The 16,486-nt window shown below is 37.0% G+C and overlaps 1 protein-coding gene across 36 annotated transcripts in view; it reads left to right on the top strand.

The window, feature by feature from the left end:
* Nucleotides 1–16,486, top strand: part of TBC1D5 (TBC1 domain family member 5) — a 588,093-nt gene that overhangs the window by 188,155 nt on the left and 383,452 nt on the right. For 7 of the 36 annotated variants that reach the window (XM_063703441.1, XM_063703440.1, XM_063703447.1 and 4 more), the window contains one exon: nucleotides 6,456–6,548. The exons of the other annotated variants lie outside the window; for them this stretch is intronic. The gene's annotated coding sequence lies outside the window, so the exon portion shown is untranslated. Of the gene's footprint in view, nucleotides 1–6,455; nucleotides 6,549–16,486 lie in introns of those variants that run through there. 36 annotated transcript variants of the gene reach the window in all.

Here is a 16,486-nt window from a genome sequence, read left to right as displayed (position 1 = left end):
GTTGTGTTGCCCAGGTTGGAGTACAGTGGCTCAATCTTGGCTCAGTGCAACCTCCGCCCCCTGGGTTCAAGCCATTCTCCTACCTCAGCCTCACGAGTAGCTGGGACTACAGGCGTGCACTACACACCCAGCTAATTTTTGTATTTTTACTAGAGACGAGGTTGCACCATATTGGCCAGGCTGGTCTCGAACTCCTGACCTCAAGTGATCCAACAGCCTTGGCCTCCCAAAGTGCTGGGATTACAGGCGTGAGCCACAGCGCCTGCGCCATTCATTATTAAAACAACTATATTGAATGGGTGACTGAAGTTACAACTTGTTACATATTTGTTGAATTTTATAGTATGACTTTTGCAACTTTTAATAAAAATCATACTAAAGGCTTGTTTTCTTAATTGTTAATGTCTCCATTTTTATTCATATATTTATTATAGAGAAAACTCATTAAAATGAACAAGGACTCGTTTTTAGATATCTTTACTTTTAAATGTTTTATGACTAGTAGTAGTGTACATCACTGAACAGAAGAAATACCAATTCTCCTCTGCACCATAGTACAAATAAGATATAGAAAAGAAATTGCCAATTGATAATTTATTTTATTTTATCTTATTTTTTTGAGATGGAGTGTCGCTCTCTTGCCCAGGCTGCAGTGCAGTGGCGCAATCTTGGCTCACTGCGACCTCCGCCTCCCAGGTTCAAGTGATTCTGTTGCCTCAGCCTCCCAAGTAACTGGGATTACAGGCATGCGCCACCACGCTCGGCTATATATTTTTTTGTATTTAGTAGAGACAGGTCTTCACCATGTTGGTCAGGCTGGTCTCTAACTCCTGACCTCAGGTGATCCACCTGCCTCCGCCTCCCAAAGTGCTGGGATTACAGGCATGAGCCACCCTGCCTGGCCACCACTTGATAATTTAATAAAGATTGTTGGAAGTAGTTTAAAATTAATAACCAAGGTTTAAAAAATTATTACTGTCTAAAATAATTTTCAATAGGTAAATTTAAAGGTATTTGGAGAGTGCTACCTCCTTAGAGGTACCTTACCTTATAATTTATACTTCAATGAGCTTCAAAAAGTAAGTATTTTAATTGTATGTTTTGTAGCTTAAGTAACACATATAATTCTTTATTATGTTAGCCCAGATGAATGAATGGCTTTATTATTATTTATTGTTATAATAATAATTTTCTTGTTTAGAGCTTTAATCATAAAGCAACTCTTTGTTACACGGAGGAATAAATTAATAGCAACATTCTCTACTCTTTTCCCTACCATGTTTATGTTTAGTGCATTTTCTCCCCTCAACAGTAGCTACAAAGACTCTACAAAAGCATCTTTTGAAGACAAGTGTTGATTGGCAGATAATGATAGTATTTTTATTAACATTTGTCTTACTGTTCCTTTTGGGTAGAAGATGCATAAAGGTTTTTTTTCCCCCTGCCCTGTATTTTTCCTTTTATAATACAAAACTTTCTTGAGATAAAAACACTGTGGGATAGTTGCTGAATAACTTTGGAAGTATTTTCAGAGAGAAGTGATTGCCATCAGGTATGCTTGTTTTCTACTGATATATGAATTTTGTTTGTTTGTTTGTTTTTGAGACTGAGTCTCGCTTTGTTGCCCATCCTTAGTGCAGTGGTGTGATCTTGGCTCACTGCAACCTCCGCCTCCTGGATTCAATATATTCTCCTGCCTCAACCTCCAGAGTAGCTGGGACTACAGGCACGTGCCACCATGCCCGGCTGATTTTTTGCGTTTTTAATAGAGATGGGGTTTCACCATGTTAGCCTTGGATGGTCTCGATCTCCTGACCTCGTGATCCACCCACCTTGGCCTCCCAAAATGTTGGGATTACAGGCATGAGCCACCATGCCTGGCCTGCTATATGAAATTTTAACAACTTTGATTAGAATATGGTTTATACAGAGTACTATATGTTTTAGATCTTAGCCAACTTACATTTTAATCATTGTTTTATAAAATTTAAAAGAAGTAAAAGAAAAATCAGACAAGATTGTAAACTTGTCAGCCAAATTCCTTACATCTTATTCTGAGATGAGTGAGGAAGTAGAATTGAGATTTCATAGATGTTTCATTGCACATACTGCAATAAACAGAATTATATCATGAAATCAACTATCCTCATGTGCAGTGTGATCAGGATGTTACTATGGTAACATTTCCATTTGTGAATTTTTGTGTAGTTAGAATTTGTAGTCATCACATCATGCTACCATTGGCTTTTGATTTTTCATCTAAATAAATCACTGTGCTACCTGCATGCTATTAAGTGGCACCATGTATAGCACTTAACTATCATCTATACACTCTAGGCTAGGAAATCAAAAATAGGAAAAAGAAAGAAATGGGAACATTCTGCTAAATTACATTTTAAGACTGTCCTGATGTTGCTGGTAAAATTTTAAATGTTTCTTAAGAGAAGTAAAAGCATTGCTAGTTATTCTCTGAGATGCTTTAATTTTTATAAGTATATGATGATGAAATTGGTTAGGTATGGTAACAGTAGGAGGTAAGGAGGGCTTTAATTTGTCTTCTAAATGGGTGCTAAATAACTGAGACAGAAGTAATCACCCTTCTGAGACTGAGAAGATTCATTTTAAAACAGTCCCTTTTCATCGTAACCTTATTAAATATTTGATATTTATTGTTTTTAGATATTTAAAAGTTGTCCTGCATATTTCACTTCTCATTATAAAGTCAGATTCTAATATCTTAGGTTAACTTGTATTACAATAGCCTACAATGTTCCCTTGTATCAATTACTGTATTCTAGTAAAGATTCCTACTGTTTTTGTTTTGTTTTGCTTCCTAAAGCCCCCTGCTGCTGTTGATTACACCTAGATCTGCTACTGATTGGAACTGTTAAAAGGCAAAGATAGTGTGGCTGGTTGCTGAATCATTTAATTGTAGGACTAATAAGAGATGTTCTCTCTGGGACCTAACCAAAATTGTGACTCTAGAATGTTATGTATAAAGTAGCCAAGAAATATTATTTTGCACATTAATAATATTTGAAGATGTGAAATTTATTTACTTGGAATGTAATAGAGGAATATCAGCAGACTCGTTGGACTTCTTTCTTTTCTTTTTTTTTTTTTTTTTGAGATGGAGTCTCGCTCTTGTCAGCCAGGCTGTAGTACAGTGGCGCCATCTTGGCTCACTGCCACCTTTGCCTCCCAGGTTCAAGAGATTCCCCTCGGGAGACTCAGGAGTCTCAGTCTCCTGAGTAGCTGGGAGTACAGGTTCATGCCGCCATGCCTGGTTATTTTTATTTTATTTTTTTGTATTTTAGTAGAGACGGGGTCTCACCGTGTTGCCCAGGTTGGTTTCAAACTCCTGAGCTCAGGCAATCCACCCGCCTCAGCCTCCCAAAGTGCTAGCATTACAGATGTGAGCCACCGTGCCTTGCTGCTATTACTTTTTATAAAGATAAAACAAATGGATAACTATATATGTAACAGTGTTAATTCAGTAATTGAGAGACTTGATAACAAAATGGTAAGAAATTCAAAGTTAAAATTTTTCATTTGTAATTGAGGCCATGTTTGTAAGTCCAGTGCACAATATAAAATTAAGTTGTGCACAATATAAGCACCCTGTAAGTAGTTTACATATAATTTTGGAATCTTAGATAGGATTTCTATGATAGGGTTTCCATGATAGCTATGGGTTTTTTATGAGGCAGCTACAGATCAAGAATAACTATCAATTTGTACCCTCACTGCTTTAAAATTTGAGATAATTCTTTCTGTGCTGGACTTTGTAAGGAATTATATAAGAGGGTATGGTTATGCTCATGTATATTTAATAATTTATGATATTGTTACTCTTCTTTTTGTTGATTATTATATGTAATTGCTAATTTTTTAAAAGACATTTCAGTTTGCCATGTACAAACTGCATCAGTGGTTTTAAGTAATTTGAGGTTATAAACATCTATACCTTGAGTTGGGAGAAAGCTAGTTCCTTTAAGGTATTTATTGAAATATTTCGATCAGGTAAATTACATAAAAGGAAGGGTGACAAGAAGGGTGCTGTCAGCAATGTGCATGATGGTTTGGAGAGAGAAAGAAACCAGTTTGAAGGTTTGTGCTAAGGACTAGGAAGCAAATAATGAGTGATGTAATTGGAATAGTGGCAATAGAAATAAAGTAGGATTCAGTGTTTGTGTCTCTTATTTTTGTTGGTGACCCATTGAATGATGTGTCAATGAACATTGAAAAAAACACCAAAATCTTATTAGTGGCTAATGAATATTCATGTTTTCTTATATAATAAGTCATTGGACTGTAAGCACCTTGAAGGCAAATGTTACTCATTTTTGTTGTCTCAGGACTTGATGCAGTATGTTGCTTATAGTCATCATTCCACCTTTGAAATGGAAAAAGAAAAGTAAATAAGGAAGGTTCTGTATTGGTTTGCTAGGAGTGTCATAACACAGTACCACAAACTTAGTGGCTTAAACAACAGAGTTTATGCTCTCACAGTTTTGGAAGCTGTAAGTCTGAGATCAGGTGTCAGCAAAGGTTGATTGCTTTTGAGGTCTGTTTGGCTTGTAAGTGGCAGTCTTCTCCCTGTGTCTTCACATTGTCATCCCTCTGTACAAGTCCAAATCTCCCCATTTTATAAGGGAATAAGTTGTATTGGATTATGTTCCACCTTAATGACAATTTAACTTGGTTTTTGCTGTAAAGGCCCTATCTCCAAATAAAGTCACAGACTGAGGTTACTGGGGGTTAGGGTTTCAATGTACGATTTTTTCGGTGTCATAATAGTGCTTTTTTAAAAAAATAAAAAAACCCACAGCTTTTATTTATTTATTTATTATTTTAAAAAATTGATCCATAACAGCTCTGATTGGAGTTGATGTTATTTATAGGCCAAGAGCTAATGACATATACAATTAATTGTTAAATAAATATGCTCATTCTGCAGTTAATGTCAGTATAGGGACCCATAGCTATTTGTCCCTTTGTAATTAATGCCACGTGATGTAGTTTTCACCTCAGATTAGTTTACTGTATCTAAACATATTAGCAGTTTGGTAGCTATTTGTTGTACTGGTTTCCATCTAGTGGCAGAAATAGGAGATAGGAGGCCACATTTGAAAAGAAAATAATATTATATTTCTTATCTTTCCTCCTTCTTTATTTCACCGTGTTTGGAATAATCTAAATTATCTTCCACATCCACCATGCAGAGTTCTTAAGGTGCTTTTTTTTTTTTTTTTTTTTTTTTTTCAGACGGAGTCTCACTTTGTCGCCCAGGTTGTAGTGCAGTGGCGCGATCTCGGCTCACTGCAACCTCCGCCTCGCGGGTTCAAGAGATTCTCCTGTCTCAGTCTCCTGAGTAGCTGGAATAACAGGCATGTGCCACCACACCCGGCCAGTTTTTGTATATTTAGTAGAGATGGGGTTTCACCATGTTGGTCAGGCTGGTCTCAAACCCCTGACCTCGTGATCTGCCCGCTTTGGCCTCCCAGAGTGCCGGGATTACAAGCGTGAGCCAGTGCGCCCGTCCGAGTTCTTAAGTTTTCAGTAAACATGCATTCTTATCTAAATATTATTGATAATCAAATTATATTTGTAATACAGTGATAGGTGGGTTTTCATGTACAATTTTGAATAGATAGTCTTTTGTCTACAACAGTCGTTCTCAAAGTGTGGCCCCCGGTTCAGCACTTCAGCATTACCTGGGGAATTTTAAGAAAAGCAGATTTTCTGGGACAGGTGCAGTGGCCCACATCTGTAATCCGAACACTTTGGGAGGCTGAGGTAGGCGGATCAGGAGGTCAAGAGATTCAGACCATCTTGGCCAACATGGTGAAACCCTGTCTTTACTAAAAAAATACAAAAATTAGCTGGGCATGGTGGTGCGCGCCTATAGTCTTAGCTACTCGGGAGGCTCAGGCAGGAGAATCGCTTGAACTTGGGAGGTGGAGGTTGCAGTGAGCCGAGATCGCGCCACTGCACTCCAGCCTGGAGACAGAGCGAGACTCTGTCTCAAAAAACAAAACAAAACAAACAAACAACTTTTCAGGCCCCATTTAAGCTCTATTGAATCAGAAATTCTGAGGGTAGACTTCAGGAATCTGTTATTATAAGAACTCCAGGTGATTCTGTTGTATATCAACATTTGATAACCACAGGACTGAATATAGGCATAATACCTAATTTTATTGCTTTAAATAATTATAGAAATATAGACTTATATATTTTTTCTTTCTTTTCTGTTTTGTTTTGTTTTGTTTTGTTTTTTGAGATGGGGTCTTGCTTTGTCACCCAGGCTGGAAAGCAGTGGCACAAGCATGACTCACTGCAGCCTCAACCTCCTGGGCTCAATCAGTCCTCCCACCTTTGCCTCCCGAGTAGCTGGGACTGCAGGTGCACACCACCACACCTGGCTAATTTTTATTTTTTTATTTTTGTAGAGACAGGATCTCACCATGTTACCCAGGCTGGTCTCGAACTCCTGACCTCAAGCAATCCTCCCACCTTGGCCTCCCACGGTGCTGGGATTACAGGTGTGAGCCACGACTCTCAGCCTTTTCCTTTCTAATATTGTTTTGGTTATAATACTTGATCCTAAGACTTTGATTAGGAATGCCACCCCAAATTATAATGTTTACATTGAATTTATGGGAAATCATTAATCTCTGTTGTGTCTTTCTAGAAATGTTTTATGCAAGTAGAGGCAAATACAGCCAAGTCTTTCTGTATCAGTACTTCTCTCTATTCTTTCTTTTCTTCTCCTCTCCCCTCCCCTCCCCTCCATTCCTTTCCCTTCCGCTATATAGTAACTGTGCCATATGTATCTACAATAATTTATTTCACAAGTCCCCAGTTGATATAAATTAGGTTAGGTTCAGTGTTTTGCTGTGTTAAAAAATTCTATGTGTAATATTCTAGTACACATATATAATTTCACATATGAGCAAGTATGTTCAAGAAAAACGTTCCTAATAATACCAGTTTAAGTTCTAAATGTATATGTGTATGAACGTTGATATAAAAATCCTCAACAAAATAGCAACAAACCAAATGCAGCTGTATGTTAATAGGATTATACACCATCACCAAGTGGGGTTTGTTCCTGGAATGCAAGGATGATTCATCTTATGGAAATTGATAAAAGTAATGTACCACAATAACAGAATGAAGGAAAAAAAACACATGATCATCTCAATAGATGCAGAAAAAGCGCTTGACAAAATTTAACAATATTTCTTAATAAAAACTCTCAATAAACTAAGAATAGATGGAAACTACTTCAGCCTAATAAAATTTATATTGTAGTTTCTCATTTGTGGTTTTGCTCTCTACAATTTAAGTTACCCTTGTTTAACTGCAATATGCAAATATTATATATGATAAGATATTTTGTCTGGGTGTGGTACTTTTAATCCCAGTGCTTTTGGGGGCCTAGGTGGGAGCATCACTTGAAGCTACAAGTTTGAGACCAGCCTGGACAACATAGCCAGACCCTGGCTCTATAAAACATTAAAACAATTTTTTTTGAGAGAGAGAATGAGAAAGATACCACATTCACATATCTTATTCTAATATGTTTTTATAATTTTTGTATTTTGTTTTATGTTATTTGAGACAAAGTCTTGCTCTGTTGCCCAGGCTGGAGTGCAGTGGTGCAATCTCAGCTCACTGCAACCTCTGTCTCCCAGGCTCAAGTGATCCTCCCTGCCTGAGCTTCCCAAGTAGCTGAGACTACAAGTGTGTGCCACTATGCCAGGCTAATTTAAAAAAAATTCTTATAGAGATGAGGTTTCACCTTGTTGCCCAGGTTTCTCTTGAACTCCTGGGCTCAAGCAGTCTGGCCACTTTGGCCTCCCAAAGTGCTGGGATTACAGGCATGAGCTACCACCCTTGGTCATAATTGATGTATTTTATTGTTAATTTTTGTTCGTAATCTCTGACCTTGCCTAATTTATAAATTAAACTTTATAATAGGTGTGTACATATAGGAAAAACCATAGTGTGTGTAGGGTTTGGTTTTATCCATGATTTCAGTCATTCACTGTGGTCCTGGAATGTGAGAGGACTACTATATGTGAAAGACTTGGAGTGAACAACATACTCAATGGTGAAAGACTGAAAACTTTTTCTTTAAGACCAGGAACAATGGAAGGATGTCAGTTTTTGCTATTTCTGTTCAATATAGTAATGGATGTTCTAACCATAGCAGTTAGACAAGAAAAAGAAAGCCATCCAAATTAAAAAGGAAGTGTAAAATTATCTCTGTTCACAGATGATATGTAATCTTACATCTAAAAAACCCTAAAGATTCCCCCAAAATGTGTTAAACCTAGTGAATGAATTCAGCAAAGTAGCAGAATACAATGCCAACACACAAAAATCAATTGCATTTTCATACACTAATAATAAGTAGTCTGAAAAGGACCTTACAAAAGGAATTTCATTTACAATAGCATCAAAAAAAATACTTAGGAATTAACCAGGGAAGTGAAAGTCTTATAAAATGAAAACCATAAAACATAATTATTGAAATAAACCATATAAATTTAATTATTGAAATAAATTAAAGACATAAATAAGTGGAAACACATTGCATGTTCATGGATTAGAAGACTTTCTATTGTTATGATGTCAGTACTACCCAAAGCAATCTACAGATTTGGTGCATCCCTGTCAAAATCCCAATGACTTTTTTTTTTTTTTTTGGAAGAAATAGAAAAGCATATCCTTAAATTCATATGGAAACTGAAGGGACCTCAAATAGTCAATACAATACAGTCTTGAAACAGAAGAACAAAGCTTGAAGACTCACATTTTCTGATTTTAAAACTTACTACAAAGCTACAGTAATCAAAACAGTGTTGTACTAGCATAAGGAAGACATATAGACCAATGAAACAGAAGAGAGCCCAGAAATAAAACCTCATGTATATTGTCAAATGATTTTTTTCTTTTTTATTTTCTTACTTTTTTTTTTTTTTTTTTTTGAGATGGAGCCTCGCTCTGTCGCCAGGCTGGTGTGCAGTGGCATGATCTCGGCTCACTGCAGCCTCTGCCTCCTGGGTTCAAGCGATTCTCCTGCCTCAGCCTCCCCAGCAGTTGGGATTACAGGCGCCCACCATCATGCCCGGCTAATTTTTGTATTTTTAGGACTATTCAGTGGAGAAAAGATAGTCTTTTCAACAAATGCTGCTGGGAAAACGGGATATCCACATGTAAAAAATGAAGTTGAACCTGTAACTAACACAGTATACAAAAATTAACTCAAAATGGACCAAAGACGTAAATATAAGGCCCAAAACTATAAAAGTCTTAGAAGAAAATAAGGAAAAAACTTTATGACAGTGATTTATTCGGCAATTATTTATTGGGTATGACATCAAAGGCACAAACAACAACATAGAGGACTACATGAAAATTTTTAAACTTTGTTAATCAAAACACACTGTCAATAAATAGGGTGAAAAGACAACCACAGAATGGAGAAAGTATTTGCAAATTATATATCTGAAAAGGGTTATATAAAGCATATATGGAGAATTCCTACAACTCAACAACAAAACAAACAGCTTGGTTTGAAAATGGGTGACTTGGAAAAACATTTCTCCAAAGAAAATATACAAATGGCAATTGGTACACCACAAGATGCTCAGCATCACTGATATTTAGGAAAATCCAAATCAAAACTATAATGAAATACCACCTTACACCCATTAGGATGGCTACTATCAACATCAAACAATAATATGTTTTGGTGAGGACGTGGAAAAAATTGGAATCCTTGTGCACTGTTGGTGGGAAGGTAAAATGGTACAGTCACAGTGGGAAGCAGTATGGTGGCTCCTTATAAATATTGAAAATAGAATTTCCATATGATGCAGTGATGCCACTTCTGGGTGTATCCCCAAAATGGTTGAAAACAGGGTCTTAAAGAGGCAATTTAACATGGGTGTATACCCATGTTCATACCAGCATTATTCACAATAGCTGAAATATGGAAGTGTAAACTAAAAATGAAACTTTCAGCTTCTTAATTGTCTGAATGAACCCATCCTCTCAGCCAAGGGCATTCCACAGTTCAGGACATGATGGGGAGGGGGTGATCAGGCATTCCCCATTATACTCTGTCTTTGGAATTCAGGCACAACTGAACAGCATTAACATTAAAACAGAGATCTTACGACTTTTTGTAGCAATAAGACACCAAATTCCAGCCTGACTAAAGTAAAGCATCACATGACACATAGCAGGCCCTGGAATAAATTGAAGTATTTTGCCCCAAAATATATTCCTTTGACATATTTAAAAATGGCCCTGCAAAACTGTCTCTTACAGGCGAAATCTACATTCTGTAGAGAATGCCTTTCTCTTTCTAGGTCTTTTCTCTGATGCTGGAGAGAATTATCTGAGTCTTTCATCATTTTAAGTCTCATAAGAAACATTTACAGTCTATTCTTTCTGAAGCCTGCTACCTGGAGGCTTCATCTGCATAATAAGAACCATGGTCTCTACAACCCCTTATCTTAACCCAGACACTCCCTTACATGGAATTTCAGGTGTTTATTTTTTATTTATTTGTATTTTTTATTTTTTGAGCACCCAGGCTGGATTGCAGTGGTGCGATCTCGGCTTATTGCAGCCTCTGCCTCTGAGGTTCACAAGATTCTTGTGCCTCAGCTTCCTGAGTAGCTGGAATTACAGGCATGCACCATCAATCCTGGCTAATTTTTTGTATTTTTAGTAGAGATGGGATTTCACCATGTTGGCCAGGCTGGTCTTGAACTTATGACCTCAAGTGTTCCACCTGCCTTGGCCTTCCAGAGTACTGGGATTCTAAGTGTGATCCACCATGATCGGCCTCACTCCAGCTTTTTGTATTTTCAGTAGAGATAGGATTTTGCATTTTTGGCCAGGCTGATCTTCAACTCCTGGCCTCAAGTGATCCGCCTGCCTTAGCCTCCCAAGATACTGGGATTATAGGCGTGAGCCACCATGCCCGACTGGGTTTCTAGTCTTTAGGTAAACTCTATTGACAAGTTGCCAATTGGAAAATCTTTGAATCCACCTGTTAGCAGTGGTGAATCTATATGGGTCTGCAACAACTTGATTCTTGCCTCCTTGGAGGAAAGAATTTTGCTGAGGGGCAGTAGTTGGTTTAAGGCAGAGGGAGAGACTGAGGCAAGTTTTAGAACAGGAGTGAGAATTTGTTAAAAAGTTTTAGAGCAGGAGTGAAAGGAAGCAGTACACTTGGAAGGTCCAAGCAGGTGACTTGCAAGATCCAAGTGCCCTGTTCATCCCTTGACTTGGGGTTTTATACATTGCTATGGTTCTGGGGTTTGTTGAAGTTGTGCACGTGTTCACTTGAGGGGTTTTTCCCTTACCTGTCGAGCGTTCCCATTGGAAGGTCGTATAAGAGGCCATTTTGCCTCTTAGTTGGCCTGTTTGAGATCTTACTGAGAAGTGGATAACACCAGCACCGAGTGTTTTCTATCTGTTAGGACACTATCTTTTCCTGGCGCTGGCTGTGACCACTTATCATTTTAGAGAGACAGTTTAACAACCACCTGACCATCACCTCATGGTCGCTTGACAGTCCTAGGGGCAACAGGGGGTGGGGGTGTGCGTGTTTGGGTGCTCTCCTGCCCTGTCCATATCTGCCTAACTACCTACTCTGACATACCTATGAGCTGGAAGCCTCCACTTTGAGTTTTTGAGTTGTTCTGCCCTTCCTGACTGAATCATTACACATCTTACATGTATTGATTGATGTGTTATGTCTTCCTAAAATGTATAAAACTGAGCTGTAGCCTGACCACCTTGGACACATGTCGTCAGGACCTCCTGAGGCTGTCACAGGCATGTCCTTAGCCTTGGCAAAATAAACTTCTAAGTTGAATGAGACTTGTCTCAGATACTTTTGGGTTTACAGAAGCAAACCAAGTGTTTATCAATAGCTGGATGGATAGACAAAATGTGGTATATACATATAATGGAATATTATTCAGGCTTATAAAGGAAAGAAACCAGATACGCCACAACATATGTGACCCTTGATAACATTATGTTCAGTGAAATAAGCCAGTCACAAAAAGACAAATTCCATATTATTCCACTTATATGTGATTATTAGAGTAGTCAAGATCATAGAGACAGAAAGTAGAATGGTGATTGCCAGGAGTGGGGGGAGGAGGAATGGGAAGTATATTTAATGCGTACAGAACATAAACCAAAAATAAAATCCTGAGCCCCCCAACTGACAGAACAGACCCCGTCTTGGCCAAGAAAAACTGGCCTCAGGGGAACCAGAAGAACTGAATTCTCAACCATGATTGGAAGGGAGGCTGGACGTGCCTTGTTACCTCCTCCCTTATGGAGTTTAGGTTAAAGTAAAGATCATAAGACTGTCAAAACAGACTCTTTATGGCAATAAGATACAAATTATAAGCAAGACCTGAGGCCATGCTAAGCAGTGGTTAAGCCACATCCTACAAACGGTAACATCTCTCATTAGGTTTTTATTAACCCAGTGTAATGTGGCTTACTTTCCAAGCTGACTCTGGTATAGCATCAAATGACAGATAGTGGGCCCTGAGGGGAAATAAAAATATTTTACCTAAAAATTTATTTCATTGACATATTTTGAAAAGGCTGCCATAAGGCCATCAGATTGAAATGGCACTGCAAAGCCATCTTTTTTAAGGGGAAACTCCATTACTATAGTCAGGCCTTCCATTTCTAGGCCTTTCCCAAATCTAGGAGAGATTAACTAACAGTCTGACACCTTTAAGGTCTGTAGACATTTACCGTATATTTTCTTAGACGGCTGCTAACTCTGAGACCTCATCTGTATAACAAAACTTTGGCCATAATCTGCCTTATCTTAACTCAAACATTTCTTTCTGTGACTTGAAGTCTTCAGACAAAGCTTAACTCTCTCAACCAGCTGCCCCCTAAAGAATCCCTAAAACCATTCTGTAACTTAAAGCTCCCCTTCCTCCCTTCAGGATGCTCTTTTTGGGCTAAATCAGTGTATACCTTCCAAGTATTGATTTATGTCTTTGCCTGTAACTCCTCTCTCCCTAACATGCATAAAACCAAACCATAACCCAGCCACCGCAGGCACGCTTTCTCAGGACCTCTTGAGACTGTTCCCCAGGTCATGGTCCCTTATTTTGGCTCTCCCTTATAAAGGGCTCAGAATAAACCCTTCACAATTTTTACAGAGTTTTAGTTTTTTTTGTTAACAAGAGATTTGGTTTTACATGATGAGAAGTTATGGAGATAGATGATGAAAATGGTGGAGCAACATTATGAACGTATTTGGTAACATTAAATTGTACACTTAAATGGATAAGTTGGTAAATATGTGTATTTTACCACAATAAAAAAATTTTTAAATGTACTTCTAATTTTGATGGCTATTTCCAAATCACCTTCTTTGTAGATGATACTAACATACATCATCTTTAACAGATAAAAGTTGTTGTAAAAAATGTGCTTTTGTGACTATGCAGCAGCTTTATATAACCATTATATTTTTGAAAGAAACAGATCTGTATTAAGCTTAAAAAACCCACAAAACTTTGACTAGTATCTTTCAACAGTTTGTAAAGACTACTTCAGTGTTTCTTATATTCGTTATAATATGTTTGAGAAACTTCTTAACGCATGCATTGAAGATAGGATTGAAGATTGTCTCCTAATCTGCAGTAAATCTTCATTTAGTGGTTCAATAAAAGGTAATTTTTACATATCTGAAAATACATCTTTGACATAGTTTTAGTTTACTGTTAGTGGGTACTTGTACAATCTTTAAATGTGGGGATTATTGAGATCCTACTTATGTAGTTTAAAAATTTATGATTTTTTTTGGTAATCGCCATAATGTTTTTAATTAAAATTCCTGTTAGGTTTTTCATTTATGCAGTATCATTGGTTTGTTTTGTGTGTTAATCATTTTAAAGTTTAAAATGAAGTAATAGTGAGAGATAGAGCACTGGATTTTTTATGCGTGTGTTTTTAAAAACATTCTCCCTCCTCCCCATCCCCCAACTTTTTTTTATTTTATTTTATACTCTGTTAACTTAAAACTACTAAACAGATTTTTATTTTAATCTTTGGAACAAAAAATGTTCTCTTGGGCTGATACCAGTACTTTTTATGCCAAGTTACAGACCGGAGTCTATTTTTATAGGCCAAGATAGAAACCTCTGAAAACCAGAGTTTATAATGGAAACATTGACAGGCCCTTAACTATCGCAGCACACATGGCACTGCTGAAATCATAAGGTACAAGGCACAAGATTTCCCATGCAAGGGAACATTGAATTTTTCAGCAATTGTATTGTCAAATGTCTTTCAACTAGGATTTAATAAGCATCAAGCTGTGCCAGGACCATAAAAGCACATTATGTGGGCCTGATTCCTGCCCTCTGAATGTTTGTACCAACTACACTAACATGGAGAAACACTTGAATAAACCTGTTGGGAGATAGCTTTGTGAATGGATTTAGTTGGAATGAAATATATGAAGTTTCTTCTCTCTGTGTTTAATTTGTGATACAACCCTGAAAATCGTATCTGTTTTTGCATGTAGGTCACTATACACATGTTCTAAGCATTATTACAAAGGAGGTAAGCTAGTCATCTACATCTTCATTTTAATAATTTCACTGAAGAAAGTTTAAACTATATTGTTACACAATCAAGGAAAATTGATATTGAGTAGTTAGGTGAATTAACAACTTATCATTTTACTTTCTCTTTGAGGGCTTCCATTTGGATAAAAAATAGAAATAGTCTTCTTCAATTTGATTACTCAGCTTTACTTGATTACAGAAAAGTCATTAAAACAACCACCCTGGGTCTTTACACTTCTATGCTTTTACTTATATTTTAATTTAAGTGGGACTACTCCCCCTACCATTAATTAATGATTGCCATTAGTTAACACTGAATGAATGACCCTGTAATACATTAGTTCCTTTAAAGGGAAACAGTAACTTAGATCATATCTGATGCCTACATGGGAAATAGAATGATTTGAGATACATAGTTAATTTGAATGTTCATGAGAATTGGATTCTTACACTTGTAACACCGACATCATCTACTCTCTTTCTGCTTTTTCTTTATCTTGTTAAATGCTGGAGAGAAGTAGAGGTGTTATGCTAGATATGCTATCTCAGAAGCATTGTGAAGTGTTAGAGAAAACCAGTATCTTGTGGGAAGATAATGAAGTGATAGTCTGTTACTACAGATTTTGCAAGTACAGATTTTGCCAAAAGGAACAGGTAAAAAGAAGATGTTAATTTGAATCTGATTCAGATTTTCTTTTCTAATTTAAAATTTCCTTATCCATTGACTTATATACATATACATTTAATAAGATTTAGGTAGCACACATGCTTGCCAACCTGAGAAGTATCTTTTTATGTATCTGATTGGTTTACCATTAATGAAGATAATATGGACATATTTTGCATAGTTTAAGATTTTTGGATCTGTCATTAAATTTCTCCCCATAGTATGTTAGAAACAATGTTTTTGCATCCTGAAAGATGGAAAATTCCTAAATGAAAGTGATGTTATTCTGTATAACTGTACTCATTCTGGAATAGGGGCCCTCATTTCCATAAAAATGGGTGATTCTTTTGCTTTCTTGATCTATTTCTTTGGGGAGGAAAGACAATACTCTAACTCTTCCATCTGCTTCTCCTTGTCATTGCTATAGAAAACATCATGACAGGTTTCAGAAAATACAGTGCTGGACTTGGTTATGTAGGTTAGAGAGAGAGAATCACATACTTCACAAGGGTTATTCTTTGAAGGTTCAATATGAAATGAATCTATCTATCTATCTATCTATCTATCTATCTATCTATCTATCTATCTATCTATCTGTCTATCTGAATGATAGGTGTGTCTGTGTATGTATGTGGAGAATGAGGGAGAAAGAGAAACAGACACTGACTTCCTAGGGCTACAGATTTGTCTGATTAGTAAATCATTTCAGAAGCAAAAGCAGAGTAACATAATACTAAAAGAACCCCAAATCCAGAACGATTGTTAGAGCTAACTAAAGGTTGTCTTTTGTAATTCACATTCGTAGCTGAACAGGCTGGTAAGTGCTAAAGACCTTTTGACAATTGACAAAATCTATTATATACTGACTCTATTAATAAATTTATCCAATCCAATCTTATGACCAGCAGTTTCTGACTAAAATAGGTTTTAGGAAGGCAGTGTTTTTAATCAGAGACTTAGAGTTTGCTTTGTCTTTTTACTTCATAAAGCAGTTTGTTTGACTTGGTGCCAAGATTTTCTTTCCCCAGCTCATTCACATGTTCATCTTCTCCTTCCATCCCCCCATATTAGGATTTGATATGCCATACACTAGTGTAGGAGCTCAGGAACTTCAGTAGTTGGCAGTTCCTCAAGCAAACAAACTAAGATTTTTAAATGTGATTAA

The sequence above is a fragment of the Gorilla gorilla genome, chromosome 2, assembly GCF_029281585.2.
Source record: "Gorilla gorilla gorilla isolate KB3781 chromosome 2, NHGRI_mGorGor1-v2.1_pri, whole genome shotgun sequence".
In the NCBI taxonomy this organism is placed as follows: domain Eukaryota; kingdom Metazoa; phylum Chordata; class Mammalia; order Primates; family Hominidae; genus Gorilla; species Gorilla gorilla.
The sequence above is the reverse complement of the archived record's forward strand: the minus strand, read 5'-3'. Positions and strand labels throughout refer to the sequence as shown.